Source organism: Pleurodeles waltl, chromosome 8, assembly GCF_031143425.1.
Source record: "Pleurodeles waltl isolate 20211129_DDA chromosome 8, aPleWal1.hap1.20221129, whole genome shotgun sequence".
Lineage (NCBI taxonomy): Eukaryota > Metazoa > Chordata > Amphibia > Caudata > Salamandridae > Pleurodeles > Pleurodeles waltl.
Window position 1 is genome coordinate 609,213,429 of NC_090447.1, and position 22,239 is coordinate 609,235,667.

General features: G+C 45.7%; 1 protein-coding gene across 4 annotated transcripts in view; it reads right to left on the minus strand.

Annotated features, from left to right (window-relative positions):
- LOC138249130 (regulator of nonsense transcripts 3A-like) overlaps positions 1-22,239 on the minus strand; it is a 698,030-nt gene that overhangs the window by 389,678 nt on the left and 286,113 nt on the right. The window lies entirely within an intron of this gene.

Sequence of the window (22,239 nt, forward strand, 5' to 3'; positions counted from 1 at the left end):
AAACATTCATTATCTTGACGGCTTTCAAGTACAGTGATTTTATCCATTCAATTTTGAAGTGCAATTCCCCGTACTCCTCTTTCCAAATAACTCTAGGCCGCCCGCTCTAGGGAAACTATAGCACTTCCATGACAACCAAGGCATGTTACAGAAGAATGGGCCACAATCAGTCTGCAACTTTGACAGCATTCAGGCTTTATTTTGAACGCATCTCGGTCCGACTCCAAAGGTTGTCAAGCAAAGCCTCACATTACTGAGAGCGCATCAATAAACCGACATGTCCTGGCTCTCCCCTGGGAGTGCAGAGTTACGATCATCACTACGTCCTTGTGGCATTCCACAAGGACATTGCACTTTGTTTCCAGTTCCAGACTACCTCCCGATGATTAAACTTTTTTTCCCCTCCCAGGGTCTTTAAAATGGACTCAGGTCTGCCACCCAGTCTTCTCTGGATGAGAAGACGGGGTAGGTTAATACGCCGATGATCCCCAGAGCACAAGTAAGTGAACCCGACCCATAGGGGATTTAGGGGGTCATTATCACCCTGGCGGCACTGTCCTGCCACACAGGCGGTGGTGGCCAGACCACCGAAAGCGGGGCAGTGCAGGACCGCCAAATTATGACCATTGTAGTGAACTGGCTCCATCGCAGTGAGTTCACCACCTGAGGGGTTGGACCGCCAGGCCAAAGGTGGACCACCTTCGGCCCGGTGGTCCACCTAACATCGCCCGCGGTATAATGAGTATCCTTACCACCAGGGATTCCGTGACAGCAGCCCTGCCATGAAAGTCCTGGCAGTAAGGATACTGGAGATAGGAATACTAATTCCTGTCACCACTACAGGACTCCCCAAACTCCCTCCCTGTAGGAGTCACCCCCACCCCTGACCCCATCAGGGGCCACCCAGCCTCCGCCAAGCAGCAACATCCCCCTCCCCTGATCCCCATACTGACCACCCGATCCACGCACGCACACACCTCACATAGAGACGCACACATCCACACATATATACATACAAGCACACATCCTCACATACATCCACACATCCACACTCACTCATTCACACACACATGGCCACAACACTGCCTCCACCCTCTGCATACATGCATTCACACAAGCACACAGACACCTGCACACACGGACACAAACACACACAACACCATCCCCACCCCAACATTCACACACACAACACTCAACACCCCCCGCCTGTTGGTCGATCACCTTACCTGGTGGTCGTCAGTGAGGGATCGGGGTCCATGGGCCTGCTCCGCAGACATCGCCACCACAACACCACCACGTTGATTACAAACTTGCAATACATCGGTGTTTGACTTTTCATCCTTGGCATGGTCTCCCTTAACTTTTTGCCTCTGTTTCCCATGGTATTGATGTGGGTTGGACTCTGATTTTGCTGTTTTTGTTACTCTGGGCACTTTACCACTGCTAACCAGTGCTAAAGTGCAAGTGCTCCTTTACAAAATATGTATGTAATTGGCTTACCCATGATCGGCATATTTGATTTATTAGTAAGTCCCTAGTACAGTGCACTAGAGGTGCCCAGGGCCTGTAAATCAAATGCTACTCGTGTGCCTGCAGAACTGGTTGTGCCACCCACATAAGTAGCTCTGTAATCATGTCTCAAACCTGCCACTGCAGTGTCTGTGTGTGCAGTTTTAACTGTAAATTCGACTTATCAAGTGTACCCACTTGCCAGGCCTAAACCTTCCCTTTTCCTACATGTAAGGCACCCCTAAGGTAGGCCCTAGGTAGCCCCAAAGGCAGGGTGCAGTGTATGGTTAAGCTAGGACATATAGTAATGTGTTTTATATGTCCTGACAGTGAAATACGGCTAAATTCGTTTTTCACTGTTGCAAGGCATGTCCCTCTCATAGGTTAACATGGGGGCAACATTTAATTAATCTGATTAAAGTATAGATTCCCTTTGGGAGCGGATGGACATGTGGAGTTTGGGGTCTCTGAGCTCACAATTTAAAAATACATCTTTTAGTAAAGTTGGTTTTAAGATTGTGTGTTTGAAAATGCCACTTTTAGAAAGTGAGCATTTTCTGGCTTATACCATTTCTGTGACTCTGCCTGTTTGTGGATTCCCTGTCTGGGTCAGTTTGACAGTTGGGCTGGTTGCACCTCACACTAGACAGTGACATAAAGGGAGCTGGGGTGTAGCCTGCATATCCTAATGAGCCATCTGTGCTAGGAGGGAGGGGAGGAGTGGTCACTCACACCTGAAAGGGCTGTGCCTGCCCTCACACAATGCAGTCTCCAACCCCCTGATGAGTGTCTGGGGCCTGGCCAGGGCAAGGCAGGATTTCACATTTACAAGAGACTTTATTTGAAGTACGCCTACTTCAAAGGAGAAATTGGGTATAAGAAGGGCACCCAAAACCACAGACTTTAGAATACTTCTGGAAACAAGAGGAACCTCTGCCTGGAGAAGAGCTGAGGAAGAAGAGCTGCCCTGCCTGTGACTGTGCTTTGTGGAGCTATCCTGCAATTGCTGCTTCTGCCAGAGTAAGAGGGCAAAGACTGGACTTTGTGTGCCTTCCATCTTGTGAAGAAATCTCCAAGGGCTTGATTTAGAGGTTGCCTCCTGTTGTTTGAAGTCTCAGGGACAGCAAAGACTTCTCTCTGCCAGCACCTGGGGTCTCTGGAGAGACTCCTGCTCTGACAAGTGGTGCCCTATCCAGTCCCTGGGCCCTTGGAAGGAAAGCTGGTGGAAATTCAAGGAAATTGACTTCGGACGACTTCAGACCAACGCCGCTGCTCAATCCGGTGACGCCACCTGCACCCGACTCCATGATCATCGCTGGAACGCGACGACCTTCGCAGGCCTGACATCGCTGCAGCCCCACCGAAGTCCACGACTCCGTGGAAGTCGCCGCACCACATCGTGACCGACGCCGCTCGAAGTGCGCAGATTCAACATTTCGCACAGACGCCACGATCCCCGACTTCGCGCATCGGCTCGTTTTCATTTCTTCACCAAGGTACTGTACCTGGGGGTCTACGCGACTCCGTGTCCGGCGCCGCTGATGTCAGATTGTTGGGAACGACTCCGTTACGACGCTGTGTTAACACCTCATCTAAGCATTTTGTGTTTCTAAGCGCTATTTTTTTGTTTCATCTTTAAAAATTCATAACTTGACTTGTGTATGTTGGATTTTTGTCGTTTTGGTCTTGTTTTGTTTAGATAAATATTTCCTATTTTTCTAAACTGGTGTTGTGTCATTTTGTAGTGGTTACATTAAGTTATTGTGTGTGTTGGTACAAATACTTTACACCTAGCACTCTGAAGTTAAGCCTACTGCTCTGCCAAGCTACCAAGGGGGTAAGCAGGGGTTAGCTGAGGGTGATTCTCTTTTACCCTGACTAGAGTGAGGGTCCTTGCTTGAACAGAGGGTAACCTGACTGTCAACCAAAGACCCCATTTCTAACAGGCGGGCGGTGTTGTGATGATGTGGTGGTGCCAGCGGAGCAACCTCAACTAAACAGCTGACCGCCAGTATGGCTCCTGGTGGCTCATATGGCGGTCTCAAGACCGCCATCACTGGCGGTCTCCTGGCCGGCGTGACTTCGACAGTCAACTGTTTTAACCGCTAAAGTCATAATGGGGGATCTTAGTGTCCAATTTGCATGTATTATCCATGATAAGTATCTCATTTTTACTAATTACTTTCTCAATGGACATGACTCTCCACAGCTATTACTAAGAGAATTACCTATATCATAGATGCCTGTATGATGTAAGATACATTCTCGTTTTCCAAGGGGATCTTACCTGGAAATTAAAGGGTGAAAAAGCTAATCTGGTAATACCTTTTTAGATAATTACCAATGAATCCCCACATATGCTCTCCACAGCGAACACTTTTCTCTTGTTTGCAGTGATTTCCACTGGCCACACCTGTTCTGTTAGTTGGTGGATTATGCACTGGTCAACATTTGATTGCAGTGCACTGTGATATGATTTTAATAGTTATTTACTTTTCATGTGTTTTCATTTTCTAATTCATGCAGTTCACTGTTTTAACGTGCAGCAAGCATGCAATGACATGAGTGTTTTCAAACAAATCTGATCTTAGGTGGACTACCACACCATCCACTTGTGTGAGGAAACCCAGACACACACTGTTAGGTTCTAGACCCCTACAGATGATTATGTATGCCAATATAAGGGTCCTGATGAAATGCAATGAGAATGTTCTTCGACATATTTGAGGCATGAAACATGTCCACCACAGATTAAGAGCTAGGTACACCAGCTTGATCTTACATCACAAAGTATAACTTTAGATGTAAGAGACTAAGACCATACTGTCTAATAGTCTCTCACTCTGTTTGTAACACATCCTCAACATAGTCTTGGAACCCTATTAAACAGGCAGCTCTACGAGGTCTAATGGAAATTTTAGTTCACACTTTTTTTCCAATCTTCTAAATCACTGACTGGAAATTCGCTCACACCTCAGTCATCCATTGTCGATTAAAAGATCTCCCTCTCGGGGTCCTGTTGGGCATTGCAGGTGCAGGCCCAATGAGGAGCAAGCCCTATGATAAAGCATGCCACCTCTGGGTGGGTGAGTGCACGCCCTCAGTGACTATATTCAGAATCCACTGAGAGTCTGCTGTATTCATTGCGGTACAGTATACCACCCCCACCTCCTGTTTCATGGTTCAAGATTGGAGGAGACTGTATACTGGACTGAAATTCTCCTCCTCCTTCTTTATATAGATGATTGTCAGAGAAGGTACTGACTGAGCACTTGACTCTGTAAACCACTTATAGTAGTCTGCTAACATATGTTGCAGAGCCTTAACCAGAGATGCTGGCTCCTGAATCATTTGCTCTTGGCATAGCTGTTCTTCATCATATGTGCCATACTCGTAATGTTCTGTAAAAGCATCTACTGGTCCTGGATTTTCATATCCTTCTCAAAAAGAGTAGTCTTTCTTCCAATGCGTGTTTCCTCCTGATCAAAGTTTTGGCATTTTACATGGAGATGAGTGCGGTGATATGCCAGTCCAAAGGTTCCACCATCATTTGATTCCTCAATGTCCAGTAAGTGCACAATTGGTGAAGGAGAAAACTTACTGGAGGAGGTGTGCTCAAGCACAAGAGTGACTTATATGCCCTTTTCTGTAAGGACGCATAACCTCCTTTGTTCTCGTGAACAGTTTCAGCAACAGTTACATCGCTGATTCCTGCAACGTTAATGAGGATTTTGACACCGTCATCTGTCTCACCTTGATCAGCAATGCAGCTGTCAATAGTGTAATCAATGTTGTTTAAGTCATGAAAGTCACCAAGGATACCGTTGTCGTCACCGTACCCGTCAATGGTGTTGATGTCAGTCATTGTTTTTGTACACTATTTCTTTGTAGGTATCTTCTTTGTTGACGAGGCATTCATCAACACCTTCTTTATCCTAGAAGAAGTTGAAATTTTGAAAGGTGCTGTTGGCTCCAATCCGGAAACTTCTAAGCTTGCTGAGGTAGATGAATGTTTTTTACTTTCTCGTTTCCCTTTTTCTGAAGTAGGGCTACTATCCATAGGCCTTTTTCTCAAGACCTTTTTAGACCTTTCTGGAGGGCTCCTGAGAATACACTCTTATTTGGGATTTCTTGTGAGGTAAAGATGTAACCTGCCCTTAATTTCCTGATGATGTAAGTTTCTTTGCCTTTTTCTTTTGCAGTCAAAGCAAGAGCCCGTCCACTCTGTGTTCACGAGTCTTTGCTGGAAATGTTCAACAGACTTTACAGTCCTTAGGAACATGATCTGGATGAAGGTAGTAAATATATTTCTTGTGGGGGCCCTCAGAATATAATATCATAATATAATACATGGGCTAAAAAGGCTTTTTTAGTATACTCTGACATGTTTTTTCCTGTCAGAATTGACTCCTAGGCAACTGTGTTCTGAAGATGTAGCTAAGTAAAGCTGAATCAAAGGTAAGCAACTGAACACATTTAACCTAAAATCAGTGAAACTGAGCAGAGTTCAGGAGACTAACTCACACATGGATCTGCAGTAAGATATCTGAGGTATATTGCCCTTGAGGGGAAGAGTGCTTCATGAGCTGCTTCCTGATTGGCTGAATATTTGTTATTGTTTACTTATTTAGGCTATGTTGTAGACTGCTTTTCTTTGTACTGCTTGTTATAATTACCATGGGATTTCTACCTCGACAATGGAAAAGATTCAAGCTTGTGAATCTATGAAGAATTCAATGCTGGTGAACTACAGTTGTTTCATGTACTCTATTGTGGGTGGATGTGGGCATTCGGGATCAATCCTGATCACAATAGAAACAACCATTCTCAAGGAAAAAGCTAAGGGAGTGCTTTCAGGTATGCCTGCATGTATCCCTGCTTGTATCCCTCAACACATGAATATGTGGGAGTCAATCAAATTGGATAGACATTACTTTTTTGGAGTTTAAATCAGTCTGTTGAAATAAATCTGCCTGTTTTCTGGATGATAGCACGCATTTCCACCTTTGACTCAATAGATGACAGATCTTGTGAATAAAACCTGCATGCCGGTTCATATAGAACATGGTTGTTGCCATCATACTCAATAATTACTTGGGATGGGATAAAAGCATGATAAGTTGCCCTCAAATCCAGCATTCTAATGTGGAGAAAAAGGTCCAAAGGAGAGGCAAGCATGTTCAGCTGATGTTGACCAATATTGACTACAAAACCATAGTCCAATAAATCAAGAGGGCGGAGGGGGGTCCAAATAGAAAGGACATGTGTAGAGTCCTTGCTTTACCTCTATGGGGGAGAGGAGGGGTCCACTCTTCGTGGTGTTTGTATACATGTGTGTGTTTGTGTCTGTGTGCATGTGTATGTTCTGCAGCTCAGCAATGGTAATGATGGAGTGTGGAATACATGTATACATGACACATTGTGTGAAAATATGTTTATTCTTCTCTGACAGTTAAGCCAGATGAAAGATGGAGAGTGAACTGTGAAGTGACGCTGCTCCTGTTGAGGTGTCCTGCTGTATAACTTGCAAGGAAGAAGAAGAAGTAGAAAATAAGAACCCTTTTCTACAGGTCTGCTGCCTGCGTCTTGTCTGGATTCATATGAGGAAACCAGCAGACATCATTACATCCAAGTTTCGTTTTTAATGCATGATTTTTAGAATCCCAAGACCAGTAGTTTCTGCAGTTCTTCTAGAGGCTCCTGTGACACCAAGTGGAGGCAGGAGGTGTGGAGCACAGGAGAGGAAGCTGGAAAAAAGGACAGAGGAAGTTGCAGATGCCATGATCCCCAACACAACTTTGCGAAGATCCAGGGATTTTGGTTCATGGCCTCTAGACTCACAGATGTAATAAGAATAGTCCAGAGATAAGGGTATTGTTTGTTGGTAAAACTGAAAAACCCCTATTAACAAAAAAGACCTATCCTTATGGGAAGAAATATCCGGGCCATGGAAAGGTTTCTTAGACTAGGAACCTAAAGAAAGACAGAATGATTTGAAACAGGCCTGGCACTTCACATCCACCCTAAAGCGTATACCCGAGCAGTTCTATTAACATGACCAAGGGAAAAGCCCAGCAGATGTAAGGGAGTCAGTAGGCCCATGGCTAAGATTGCCTGGAACTCCATCTAGTGGTCTTGCTGATAGACAAGCAGAAAATCCACCAAGGAAATTCACATCTTGTTGTTACTTCTAGCCAGTATATCATGAAGGTGCAGGGTTTAGTTCTGGATCACGTTGTTGTTTCTTAAGCCTAGTGATAAACTGCCTATCTGGTTGTATATTCATAGGCTGCATTTCTACATATTTTTATTTTAAATATATTTTAGTATTTAAGTATTTCTAAAGTGCCTTCCGGCCTTAGCATCGAAGCGCTGGAGTAGGTGCAGTGCGAGTCTGGGAAAGAGGGCCAAATGCAGAAACATCCAGTTAACGAGGAAACAGCCAGGTTTTCACCAACCTCCTGAAAGTCAGGAAGCTGTCCTACTTCCTAATGTCCCAAGGAAGCAAGTTCCAGTGCTTAGCAGCCGACACTGTAAGCGCTTTATCTCCCCATTTTGCCCTTCGAGTGCGATAGATTTGAATCAGATGAGCGTTTTTAGATCCAAGTTGCCGACATGGACTGTACCACCGTAGTCTAGCAGCTAGGGAGTCTGCTTCTCCTCCGTGTACCGCCTTGAACATTAGGCATAGAGTTTTAAATATGATCCACTTCGTGTCCGGAAGCCAGTGCAATAATTTTAAGCTATTGCTGCAGATGCCGAACGAGGGAGATCTAAAATCAGTCGAGCCGCATTGTTTTGAATCAGTTGGAGCTTCCTCAATGACATTTTATCCAGGTCCAACAACAGAGTTACAGTAGTCCAATCTGGACATTACCAATGCCAGAATGACCGTCACTCTCTCCTCCTGCTGCAGAAAAGGAAGGATTTTCCTCAATGTTTTTAAAATCCAATAGCTTGCTTTGACCATGGTGTTTACTTGAGGCTTAAAGCACAGACAGTTATCGAAGATGACTCCTAAATTTTTGGTGGCAGCAATAGGGGAGGGAAGCTCCACACACTCTAAAGGCCACCATCGGGAATTCCACACCTCATTGCTAGATCCGAAAAGCACAATTTCTGTTTTATTACTGTTATGTTTCAAACAATTCTGACCCATCCAACTATTGATCTTGCGCATACAGTTACAAAACCGATCAGCCACATCCTCCCAGTTATTCCTAGCCACCGGAATGATCAGTTGGGTGTCATCCGCATAGGAGGTGGGCATAAAACCGTACAAACTGACCAGTTTGGCCAAAAGGGCAACACAGACATTAAACAGAGTAGGACTGAGAGCTGAGCCCTGAGGGACCCCGCACGGCAGACAAAAAGCAGGAGCCCTGAAGTAGGCCCAGCTCACAATAATCGGTCTATCGCCCAAAAAGGACTCCAAAATCTTAAGGGCAAAATCTCTAATCCCTGCTTGGTGGAGTCTAGATACCATAATCTGAGGAGAGTTGGTATCAAATGCAGCAGAAAGATCCAACAGGACCAGAATTGCTTCCTGCCCCTCATCCAACAACCTGCGAGTAGTGTCATATGTCGTCAACAACGCTGATTCGGTACTGTGGGCCTTCCGGAATCCATGTTGAGACTGATCTAAGCTGCCAGAGTGATGAAGAAAAGTAGAAAGCTCATATTTAATATGTTTCTCAAAAGTTTTTGCCAGAATGGGAAGTAAGGAAATCGGTCGTAAGTTGTTGCTGACAGAAAGTACAGTTTATGCGGTGAAGTGTTTTCTGTTTATTTCTACAATTGTTATCTCTGTGTACTGTAAATAAGTGAAGCGGAAAAACAATTGAAATTTGGAAAATGTATGTTGTCTAGGTCACTGATGGCACCTTTTGCCCTTTTCAATTTACCATTTATTGGCTTCTTATATATATTAATGGTTAAATGCCATATATGTCTATATAAATAATATATAAATGTACATTCTGTGATCCCATACAGGGTGGGCACATTTGAATGCTTATGACTATCAATGCAGATTGTACAATGCAGATAAATGAGTTATTTGTACTACTTGTCAAGACAAATATTGCAATGTTATGGAGACCTACACACCCATCTGAGAACCATAATTGGCATCCTGAACAGTTGAAACAACGTTACGGTGAAAGTACATTTTTTCACAATTTGCACAATAAGACAGAGGGTAGCACGTGGTTTGCTAAATGGAATGTAATCCTATTAAGCCTAACAGAGAAAGATGATGAAAGTCGTCATGAAATATACCTTATGACAGAAACTGACTAAAGTACATACTGAATTCCAGATCGTGAAATGATGCAGCCCCTTATGACCACCAGGCAAATGGTGAATCTATTACAGGCAACAAAGACATATGTGTTAGAGGCAGTCACAGCCCCATCTCCTATCAACAACTGCAATAACCCACTTCAACCACAGTATACTGCATACCAATCAACGAGATTCAATATCGCTGCTCGGTGTGAAACTGTAACACTGCATAAATTACAGACCTGATAGAGTTTGATGTTAATTTGTTTATTTGATTTCTTTCAAGTTAATGATGTTTTAGGCTGATAAAATCAAGATCTACAAGGACACCAGAGCTGGGAACAGCTTCAGGTAAGTAACTTATTCTTCCCCGTCAACAAATCTTTTGTACATTCAAACTGGGTTTAGTTGTATGACTCAGGAGCAGCCGCAGATGATATTGTACCACCATCCAAACAATCTCAGCTCTTCCAACAGCATCAATTATAGCTAAATAATGAAGACAAGTAAGGACACATTCTAATGTAACTGAAAATTAGATAGCACCTTCAGAGTGAATCCTAAATGGATCCACTAGGGAAAATGCCTGGGTCTCATTGATTCTACTGACTGGGGAAATAGCCACCAGAAAAGTGTTTTTACACTTTAAGGCACTGAATATATTTTTAATGCAGCAATTCAAAGGTTGCCCTACGTCAGGCGGCAGTGCACCACGTTCAGTTCCAGCACTGTGGCCAGAGGCCTGACTAGTAAAAACCTCTATGATAGGCTATTTAAGAAATCTCAGACCACAAGTTGGGATAAAGGGATGCCATGAATTGGTCTTTTACTGTAATGCAAGATTGGTGTCAGATGCACTTGATACATTCTGGTGGCCTAATTTGGCCGGATCCAACAACTATGGTAATATGTTGGGTAACTTCCTTATGATTGGGTGCAGAGTAATTTCTTTGCATCACAAGCAGAACCTCTTACTCTTGTGGCAGTAGGCGGCAATAGTGAAGCCTACCATGAAACAGCCCATTACACCCATAAAATACTGTGAAAAGTTCAAGGGCCAGATTTAAAGTTTGACAAGCAGTACTCCATCTATCATGGTGGTGGAGGACATTTTGTCCACAAACCTCAAAGACCATCCATCCGAATAATGTAGAGATTGCAGCTGGCCCAGCAGTTATCTCTGTACCATGAGAGGACCACCAACATGGTGGTTCCTGTCAGTGGTTCCTATTAGCATATAGAAAGCATGGTGGAAGGTGGCTGTTAATTTTAAGAGCTACCCACCAAATTTCTATAAAGTTCATCTTTTTTTTTTTTTTTTAAAGGGCCATAATTGGGCAGTTTGCAGCTGCTGAAAAACCACTTTGGTATGTACCAAAGCCCCATTTGCGATTCGGTCACCTATTACCGAATTGCAAAAAGGGTCTGCAATTTGGTATTAGGAAGGAGCATGTTAAGGAAATTTCTTCCTAATAGTGACTCGCAGTTTGATATTAGAATGTTTTGTGACCGAAATGTGGTAAAAAAAACACTTGCAGTTTACCACAAACTTCAAGTTAGCGGTAACCCATTTGCAAATCTTCCCTTTTATGAATGTGTGTGAAAATATTTTTTAAGAGCAGGCAGTAGTCCCAGGGACCACTGCCTTCTCTTAAAAAATGAAAAAAAAACTTTTCATTTTTCTTTTTGAAACGCATCCCATTTTCCTTTAAGGAAAAAGGGCTGCATTTTTAAAAAAAACATGCTTTATTGATAAAGCAATCACAGGCATGGTGGTCTGCGGACCCTAGCAGGTCACAAATCCCTGGGCTACCTTGCCATTCCCAATGGGTCGTAAATTGCCACCTAAGTCATGCATATTAATGAGATAAGTCCATCTGCGACCCACTGGGTATCGCTAAGTGTGTTAGAGACACATTAATACATTGTTGTTTGCAATTTCCTAATTACAAATCGCAAAAATTCACAATTGGGAAATCACAAACATATTTTTTGTACATCTGGTCCCAAGTCCCTAAATGAGAGTTTGTTCTTGGAAAACATACAAAAAAAGACCCCTACACGTGGGAAGTTTTTTCTCTAGGTTGGGGCCAATATTGTTTTTTTCCTGTCCAATTGAGAGAAAAAAGGACATCACACCATCTACCATAAGTAAGGCAATCACTGTAATGCACTTCCTCGGACAGTCTCCACTCTTTTGGGCTGTCAGAGGAAGATATTCATTGCCAGAGCCAAGGGCAGCTCCATCGACAATAAGATGACAGTCTTCCCAACCCCTGACCTTAAGGGAGGTGGACAGGTCAATCTGTTAAATTTGCAACACTTAAAATCTGGCTCTATGTGCTCAAACTCCAGAACCATAGGAGCTATGTGTAGGAAGTTGGCTCTGTATGTGCTATTTCAAAGTAAGGAATAGCATGCACAGAGTCCAAGGGTTCCCCTTAGAGGTAAAATAGTGGTAAAAATAGATAATACTAATGCTCTATTTTGTGGTAGTGTGGTCGAGCAGTAGGCTTATCCAAGGAGTAGTGTTAAGCATTTGTTGTACATACACAGACAATAAATGAGGTACACACACTCAGAGACAAATCCAGCCAATAGGTTTTTGTATAGAAAAATATCTTTTCTTAGTTTATTTTAAGAACCACAGGTTCAAATTCTACATGTAATATCTCATTCGAAAGGTATTGCAGGTAAGTACTTTAGGAACTTCAAATCATCAAAATTGCATGTATACTTTTCAAGTTATTCACAAATAGCTGTTTTAAAAGTGGACACAGTGCAATTTTCACAGTTCCTAGGGGAGGTAAGTATTTGTTAGGTTAACCAGGTAAGTAAGACACTTACAGGGCTTAGTTCTTGGTCCAAGGTAGCCCACCGTTGGGGGTTCAGAGCAACCCCAAAGTCACCACACCAGCAGCTCAGGGCCGGTCAGGTGCAGAGTTCAAAGTGGTGCCCAAAACACATAGGCTAGAATGGAGAGAAGGGGGTGCCCCGGTTCTGGTCTGCTTGCAGGTAAGCACCCACGTCTTCGGAGGGCAGACCAGGGGGGTTTTGTAGGGCACCGGGGGGGGACACAAGTCCACACAGAAATTTCACCCTCAGCAGCGCGGGGGCGGCCGGGTGCAGTGTAGGAACAGGCGTCGGGTTCGCAATGTTAGTCTATGAGAGATCTCGGGATCTCTTCAGCGCTGCAGGCAGGCAAGGGGGGGGTTCCTCGGGGAAACCTCCACTTGGTCAAGGGAGAGGGACTCCTGGGGGTCACTCCTCCAGTGAAAGTCCGGTCCTTCAGGTCCTGGGGGCTGCGGGTGCAGGGTCTCTCCCAGGCGTCGGGACTTTAGGTTCAAAGAGTCGCGGTCAGGGGAAGCCTCGGGTTTCCCTCTGCAGGCGGCGCTGTGGGGGCTCAGGGGGGACAGGTTTTGGTACTCACAGTATCAGAGTAGTCCTGGGGTCCCTCCTGAGGTGTCGGATCTCCACCAGCCGAGTCGGGGTCGCCGGGTGCAGTGTTGCAAGTCTCACGCTTCTTGCGGGGAGCTTGCAGGGTTCTTTAAAGCTGCTGGAAACAAAGTTGCAGCTTTTCTTGGAGCAGGTCCGCTGTCCTCGGGAGTTTCTTGTCTTTTCGAAGCAGGGGCAGTCCTCAGAGGATGTCGAGGTCGCTGGTCCCTTTGGAAGGCGTCGCTGGAGCAGGATCTTTGGAAGGCAGGAGACAGGCCGGTGAGTTTCTGGAGCCAAGGCAGTTGTCGTCTTCTGGTCTTCCGCTGCAGGGGTTTTCAGCTGGGCAGTCCTTCTTCTTGTAGTTGCAGGAATCTAGTTTTCTAGGGTTCAGGGTAGCCCTTAAATACTAAATTTAAGGGCGTGTTTAGGTCTGGGGGGTTAGTAGCCAATGGCTACTAGCCCTGAGGGTGGGTACACCCTCTTTGTGCCTCCTCCCAAGGGGAGGGGGTCACAATCCTAACCCTATTGGGGGAATCCTCCATCTGCAAGATGGAGGATTTCTAAAAGTTAGAGTCACTTCAGCTCAGGACACCTTAGGGGTTGTCCTGACTGGCCAGTGACTCCTCCTTGTTGCTTTCTTTGTTCCCTCCAGCCTTGCCGCCAAAAGTGGGGGCCGTGGCCAGAGGGGGCGGGCAACTCCACTAAGCTGGAGTGCCCTGCTGGGCTGTGACAAAGGGGTGAGCCTTTGAGGCTCACCGCCAGGTGTCACAGCTCCTGCCTGGGGGAGGTGTTAGCATCTCCACCCAGTGCAGGCTTTGTTACTGGCCTCAGAGTGACAAAGGCACTCTCCCCATGGGGCCAGCAACATGTCTCTAGTGTGGCAGGCTGCTGGAACTAGTCAGCCTACACAGACAGTCGGTTAAGTTTCAGGGGGCACCTCTAAGGTGCCCTCTGTGGTGTATTTTACAATAAAATGTACACTGGCATCAGTGTGCATTTATTGTGCTGAGAAGTTTGATACCAAACTTCCCAGTTTTCAGTGTAGCCATTATGGTGCTGTGGAGTTCGTGTTTGACAAACTCCCAGACCATATACTCTTATGGCTACCCTGCACTTACAATGTCTAAGGTTTTGTTTAGACACTGTAGGGGTACCATGCTCATGCACTGGCACCCTCACCTATGGTATAGTGCACCCTGCCTTAGGGCTGTAAGGCCTGCTAGAGGGGTGTCTTACCTATACTGCATAGGCAGTGAGAGGCTGGCATGGCACCCTGAGGGGAGTGCCATGTCGACTTACTCATTTTGTTCTCACTAGCACACACAGGCTTGTAAGCAGTGTGTCTGTGCTGAGGGAGGGGTCTCTAGGGTGGCATAATGCATGCTACAGCCCTTAGAGACCTTCCCTGGCATCAGGGCCCTTGGTACCAGAGGTACCAGTTACAAGGGATTTATCTGGATGCCAGGGTGTGCCAATTGTGGAAACAATGGTACATTTTAGGTGAAAGAACACTGGTGCTGGGGCCTGGTTAGCAGGGTCCCAGCACACTTCTCAGTCAAGTCAGCATCAGTATCAGGCAAAAAGTGGGGGGTAACTGCAACAGGGAGCCATTTCTTTACACAAGCCCCCCCCAGCCCACAGGCCAGGAGACTCAGCCAACGCTGGAAGAGTCTTCCTAGTCTGTCAGGCGAGGAAGAGTAGAGGAAATGGCTGGTTTGTTGCAGGGCCTACTCTGCCTTACATCCTCCTGTTCAGGTCATTCCCTCTGGGGAACTGACCCACTTCCACAGTGACAGGACCTAGTCTGAACTGCCTCTTGTCTGTGCTTTTTATGTCTTCACCCATTCTCTCTATTTTGAGGTCAGAGGTATCCACCTCTGCTAATCTTATCTTAGCCAGGGTCACCCCTAGCTTACCCAAAGAGGTTACCCAGAGCTGGAGTAACCCCACCATGACCAACAGGGTCAGGGGGCCTAACTTGTTATTTGGCATGGGGTCAGACCACCAGGCCAAGGATAGTGCAGCCATAAAGGCTAACACCCAGCAGAGGCCACTGACAGCTGTCAGTGCCCAGAACCACACCTTTAGCTCTTTACCTACAAGGGAAGGGGCTAAGTTACAGGCTTCTTTGGGTTCAGGGTGCCTGTCTGCTGTATTAGAGTGGGGGGTCACCACATCTTGTAGTAAACACCCTTCTTCCACTCTTTCTTCTGTTAGCTGAGGAGCCACCCACTCAGGTTTAACAGTTGCCTGACTAGCCAGGACTTCTTGTGGGTCAGGTTGGACTTTATCAGGGCCATTTTTGGAGTTCTCCCCTACTGGAGCAGAATCTCCCTGGCTTGCTGTAACCTTGGCTAAAGGTTGTCCACCCCTCCTACTCTGTTTTCTTTTCTTCTTCTTCTGGGGCCTGCTTGCATTTACTGCAGAGGCAGGATTTCCAGAATCCTTGGGAGAGGACTGGCACTGGACCAGTTCCTCCCTTGGGCTCTGACTAACCTCTGGGTAGTCATTTCCAAGGAGACAATCAAGGGGGAGGTCTGTACTGACTACTACCCTTCTCCAGCTAAGAGTGCCACCCACTTCTATGGGCACTAAAGCCACAGGCCTCTTAGTGACCCTGTCTAGGCTAACTCTTACCCTGGCAGTCTCACCTGGGATGTACTGGTTTGAGAGCACCAGCCTGTCATGCACAATAGTGTGACTGGCACAAGTGTCTCTCAGGGCAGTGGTTGGGATTCCATTCACCAGTAGGTGGTGGAAGTGTCTGCTTCCCTCTGGAATCTCCAACTCACCTGTTGGGCCCTGTTTCCAGTTGAAGGCTAGGAAGACCTCCTCATCTGAGGAGTCATCTCCCATGGCTACACTGGTTACCCCAGGAATTTTGTTCTGGGGTTTGTTTTTGGGACAAGAAGTGTCCTTGGTGTGGTGCCCAGACTGTTTACAGTTGTGGCACCATGCCTTAGTGGCATCCCAGTTCTTACCCTGGTACCCACCTTTGTTTTGGGTTGTGTCCTGGGGCCCACCCACCTGTTCTGGTTTTTGGGGGCCTACAGAGGACTCTTTTTCTTGGTTTCTAGTGTTACCCACTTTCTCCTGGGGAGTTTTTGTAACCCCTTTCTTTTGGTCACCCCCAGTGGAAGTTTTGGTTACCCTAGTCTTGACCCAGTGGTCTGCCTTCTTTCCCAATTCTTGGGGAGAAATTGGACCTAGGTCTACCAGATACTGATGCAACTTTTCATTGAAGCAGTTACTTAAAATGTGTTCTTTCATAAACAAATTATAAAGCCCAACATAGTCACACACTTCATTTCCAGTTAACCAACCATCTAGTGTTTTTACTGAGTAGTCTACAAAATCAACCCAGGTCTGGCTCGAGGATTTTTGAGCCCCCCTGAACCTAATTCTATACTCCTCAGTGGAGAATCCAAAGCCCTCAATCAGGGTACCCTTCATGAGGTCATAAGATTCTGCATCTTTTCCAGAGAGTGTGAGGAGTCTATCCCTACACTTTCCAGTGAACATTTCCCAAAGGAGAGCACCCCAGTGAGATCTGTTCACTTTTCTGGTTACACAAGCCCTCTCAAAAGCTGTGAACCATTTGGTGATGTCATCACCATCTTCATATTTTGTTACAATCCCTTTGGGGATTTTTAGGATGTCAGGAGAATCTCTGACCCTATTTAAGTTGCTGCCACCATTGATGGGACCTAGGCCCATCTCTTTTCTTTCCCTTTCTATGGCTAGGAGCTGCTTTTCCAAAGCCAATCTTTTGACCATCCTGGCTAACAGGGGGTCATCTTCACTGAGAGCATCCTCAGTGATTTCAGAAATGCTGGACCCTCCTGTGAGGGAAGCAACATTTCTGACTATCATTTTTGGAGACAGGGCTTGAGAGGCCCTGGTCTCCCTATTTAGGACTGGAAGGGGGGAATTGCCCTCCAAGTCACTAATTTCTTCCTCTGTGAAGTCATCCTCAGAGGGGTTGGCTTTTTCAAACTCTGCCAACAGCTCCTGGAGCTGAATTTTGGTAGGTCTGGAGCCAATGGTTATTTTCTTTATATTACAGAGAGACCTTAGCTCCCTCATCTTAAGATGGAGGTAAGGTGTGGTGTCGAGTTCCACCACATTCATCTCTGTATCAGACATTATTTTGCTAAAAGTTGGAAGACTTTTTAAAGAATCTAAAACTGTTTCTAGAATCTAATTTCAAACCTTTAACAAACTTTTAAACTCTAAAAGACAATGCTAAACAGGATCTAACACAAGGCCCTAGCAGGTCTTTTAAGAATTTAGAAAAATTTCAAATTGCAAAAATGAATTTCTAATGACAATTTTGGAATTTGTCGTGTGATCAGGTATTGGCTGAGTAGTCCAGCAAATGCAAAGTCTTGTACCCCACCGCTGATCCACCAATGTAGGAAGTTGGCTCTGTATGTGCTATTTCAAAGTAAGGAATAGCATGCACAGAGTCCAAGGGTTCCCCTTAGAGGTAAAATAGTGGTAAAAATAGATAATACTAATGCTCTATTTTGTGGTAGTGTGGTCGAGCAGTAGGCTTATCCAAGGAGTAGTGTTAAGCATTTGTTGTACATACACAGACAATAAATGAGGTACACACACTCAGAGACAAATCCAGCCAATAGGTTTTTGTATAGAAAAATATCTTTTCTTAGTTTATTTTAAGAACCACAGGTTCAAATTCTACATGTAATATCTCATTCGAAAGGTATTGCAGGTAAGTACTTTAGGAACTTCAAATCATCAAAATTGCATGTATACTTTTCAAGTTATTCACAAATAGCTGTTTTAAAAGTGGACACAGTGCAATTTTCACAGTTCCTAGGGGAGGTAAGTATTTGTTAGGTTAACCAGGTAAGTAAGACACTTACAGGGCTTAGTTCTTGGTCCAAGGTAGCCCACCGTTGGGGGTTCAGAGCAACCCCAAAGTCACCACACCAGCAGCTCAGGGCCGGTCAGGTGCAGAGTTCAAAGTGGTGCCCAAAACACATAGGCTAGAATGGAGAGAAGGGGGTGCCCCGGTTCTGGTCTGCTTGCAGGTAAGCACCCACGTCTTCGGAGGGCAGACCAGGGGGGTTTTGTAGGGCACCGGGGGGGGACACAAGTCCACACAGAAATTTCACCCTCAGCAGCGCGGGGGCGGCCGGGTGCAGTGTAGGAACAGGCGTCGGGTTCGCAATGTTAGTCTATGAGAGATCTCGGGATCTCTTCAGCGCTGCAGGCAGGCAAGGGGGGGGTTCCTCGGGGAAACCTCCACTTGGTCAAGGGAGAGGGACTCCTGGGGGTCACTCCTCCAGTGAAAGTCCGGTCCTTCAGGTCCTGGGGGCTGCGGGTGCAGGGTCTCTCCCAGGCGTCGGGACTTTAGGTTCAAAGAGTCGCGGTCAGGGGAAGCCTCGGGTTTCCCTCTGCAGGCGGCGCTGTGGGGGCTCAGGGGGGACAGGTTTTGGTACTCACAGTATCAGAGTAGTCCTGGGGTCCCTCCTGAGGTGTCGGATCTCCACCAGCCGAGTCGGGGTCGCCGGGTGCAGTGTTGCAAGTCTCACGCTTCTTGCGGGGAGCTTGCAGGGTTCTTTAAAGCTGCTGGAAACAAAGTTGCAGCTTTTCTTGGAGCAGGTCCGCTGTCCTCGGGAGTTTCTTGTCTTTTCGAAGCAGGGGCAGTCCTCAGAGGATGTCGAGGTCGCTGGTCCCTTTGGAAGGCGTCGCTGGAGCAGGATCTTTGGAAGGCAGGAGACAGGCCGGTGAGTTTCTGGAGCCAAGGCAGTTGTCGTCTTCTGGTCTTCCGCTGCAGGGGTTTTCAGCTGGGCAGTCCTTCTTCTTGTAGTTGCAGGAATCTAGTTTTCTAGGGTTCAGGGTAGCCCTTAAATACTAAATTTAAGGGCGTGTTTAGGTCTGGGGGGTTAGTAGCCAATGGCTACTAGCCCTGAGGGTGGGTACACCCTCTTTGTGCCTCCTCCCAAGGGGAGGGGGTCACAATCCTAACCCTATTGGGGGAATCCTCCATCTGCAAGATGGAGGATTTCTAAAAGTTAGAGTCACTTCAGCTCAGGACACCTTAGGGGTTGTCCTGACTGGCCAGTGACTCCTCCTTGTTGCTTTCTTTGTTCCCTCCAGCCTTGCCGCCAAAAGTGGGGGCCGTGGCCGGAGGGGGCGGGCAACTCCACTAAGCTGGAGTGCCCTGCTGGGCTGTGACAAAGGGGTGAGCCTTTGAGGCTCACCGCCAGGTGTCACAGCTCCTGCCTGGGGGAGGTGTTAGCATCTCCACCCAGTGCAGGCTTTGTTACTGGCCTCAGAGTGACAAAGGCACTCTCCCCATGGGGCCAGCAACATGTCTCTAGTGTGGCAGGCTGCTGGAACTAGTCAGCCTACACAGACAGTCGGTTAAGTTTCAGGGGGCACCTCTAAGGTGCCCTCTGTGGTGTATTTTACAATAAAATGTACACTGGCATCAGTGTGCATTTATTGTGCTGAGAAGTTTGATACCAAACTTCCCAGTTTTCAGTGTAGCCATTATGGTGCTGTGGAGTTCGTGTTTGACAAACTCCCAGACCATATACTCTTATGGCTACCCTGCACTTACAATGTCTAAGGTTTTGTTTAGACACTGTAGGGGTACCATGCTCATGCACTGGCACCCTCACCTATGGTATAGTGCACCCTGCCTTAGGGCTGTAAGGCCTGCTAGAGGGGTGTCTTACCTATACTGCATAGGCAGTGAGAGGCTGGCATGGCACCCTGAGGGGAGTGCCATGTCGACTTACTCATTTTGTTCTCACTAGCACACACAGGCTTGTAAGCAGTGTGTCTGTGCTGAGGGAGGGGTCTCTAGGGTGGCATAATGCATGCTACAGCCCTTAGAGACCTTCCCTGGCATCAGGGCCCTTGGTACCAGAGGTACCAGTTACAAGGGATTTATCTGGATGCCAGGGTGTGCCAATTGTGGAAACAATGGTACATTTTAGGTGAAAGAACACTGGTGCTGGGGCCTGGTTAGCAGGGTCCCAGCACACTTCTCAGTCAAGTCAGCATCAGTATCAGGCAAAAAGTGGGGGGTAACTGCAACAGGGAGCCATTTCTTTACACTATGCTGCTAAATTTAAGGATACTGGGTTGTGATGGACGATCATGCAGAAGTCTGTATCCTTAACCTTGATGGTACTCCATCTGGAGACATGTCGGAATACATATAAGTGCCTCCAGAGTAGTGTACAAAGACTCCCTGGGCACTCATTTAGTTTCTCCACCAGCAAATACACAAGGGGCAAAATTGGGAAGGCTAAAGGAAAGTTTGTGATCCAGTCGATGGATCAATGGACAAGCTTTCACGTATGAGAGGGAAGCCTCAGGCAAAGAGAAACATTATCAGTCTCTGTTGGATGTAATTAAGCCTATATCACAGGTAATCCTAGCTCCTTCGGGGGAATATCCACTGAATCATAAGCACTGAATTATCCTAGCATTTTACAAAATTAAATAAAAAGGTTTCTCGAAAGAATGACATTTTTAAAAGTTTTAAATTAAAACACATGTAACAGTCTTTTGAAAGCCCAATTGTCCAATTTTAAATGATTTTGCTTTAAAACAGCATTCAACTTTATCTTAGAAAAGTCAGTGACACACTTTCACAAACCTTTATTAAAAAGTAATGTGAGAAACAAAGAGAGCAAATAGCTGCAAATGCTGCAGCCTAAAGAGGGTGGCATTGCTTATTTCAGGAGGCACACTCCATCAGTATCTCATCATGTCATCTCAGTGACAATTGCTCCTGTTCTTTTTTTCATAGACTTGAAATCTTGTCCTAATTTCAATCACTGCTTCTATTGTTCTACCACAAAGAAGAACTGGGATTACAGGTAAGCAACTTTTCGCTCTCCTCCGGGAGAATTGTACTGAAATTCATAAGCAGTGAACAGAACAGCAAGCCTATCTAAAAAACTCAGGTAGTGGAAAAAAGAAGAAATACCCAGAACTAACTAAATAGATTCCTCAAAGATACTTGCTTTGGAATTTGGATGTAGACAACAGTGTCTTGTAAACATGGGCACTGAACACCATATAGCCGCATTACAGCTCTCCACTACATTGACGGTCGTTGTAGCTTTATCCAGAGTGGACTGGATTTTACACAGCGAGGGTACAACATAAGAGATAATCCATTTGGAAATGGACTCTTTATAGTTGGACAGACCCGTTTGAACTGGCCCATGGTCGACAAATCAAAAGTCAGACCTGCAGACTTCTTTTATCTTATCAATAAAGAATGCTTCTTACAACAAGAATGTTTAAGATCTCTCAGCTGGAGCAGATGGATTCTGAAAATAGAGAAGAGATTAACATGAAAGTCAGAGACTGCCTTATGAAAAAACATGGGTGTGTCCTCATGACCACCTAGTGTTTCGGTAAGTTTGTGTACTGTTTGTGGGTATATAAAGCTTGAATTTTACCCCCTCTCAAATAATAACCCAATTTCTTACAGATGTGTTTTACAGATGCCTGCTATAAACCATCTCCACATAGCTTATGTATCAAGCAACAGCTGTCTGCATCTAGTTCCTTAATGCGTGTTCAGGTAATGCTCTGTTGTTGTGTTTTCTATTTCCACAAGCAAGTAATTGGTCTTTAATGTTGGAAGAAATTATTTGAGAGCCATGTGGCCTGATCTCAGCCCCAGTAGGTTGATATGGCAATGATCTATTTATGGAACCATGCGCCATGTACTGGAGATGATCCACATAAGCTGTCCAACCGATTAGCCAGGAATTTTTTGAGTTAGAATGTTTTGATGAAATAGATCTCCTTTGAGAAGATTGTCTGGCTGGCACTGCCATGGTAGAGTCATATTACTGTCAGGGATAGCAATAGTTTGCAGTCTCAACTTTCAGAATACTGGCACCATTGATTCTCCAGAAACCACTAAAGAGGACTCATATGAAGATGAACATGAGATGCTAGAAAAAGGCAGGATGCCATGGACCCCAGCAGCAAAGAAAACTG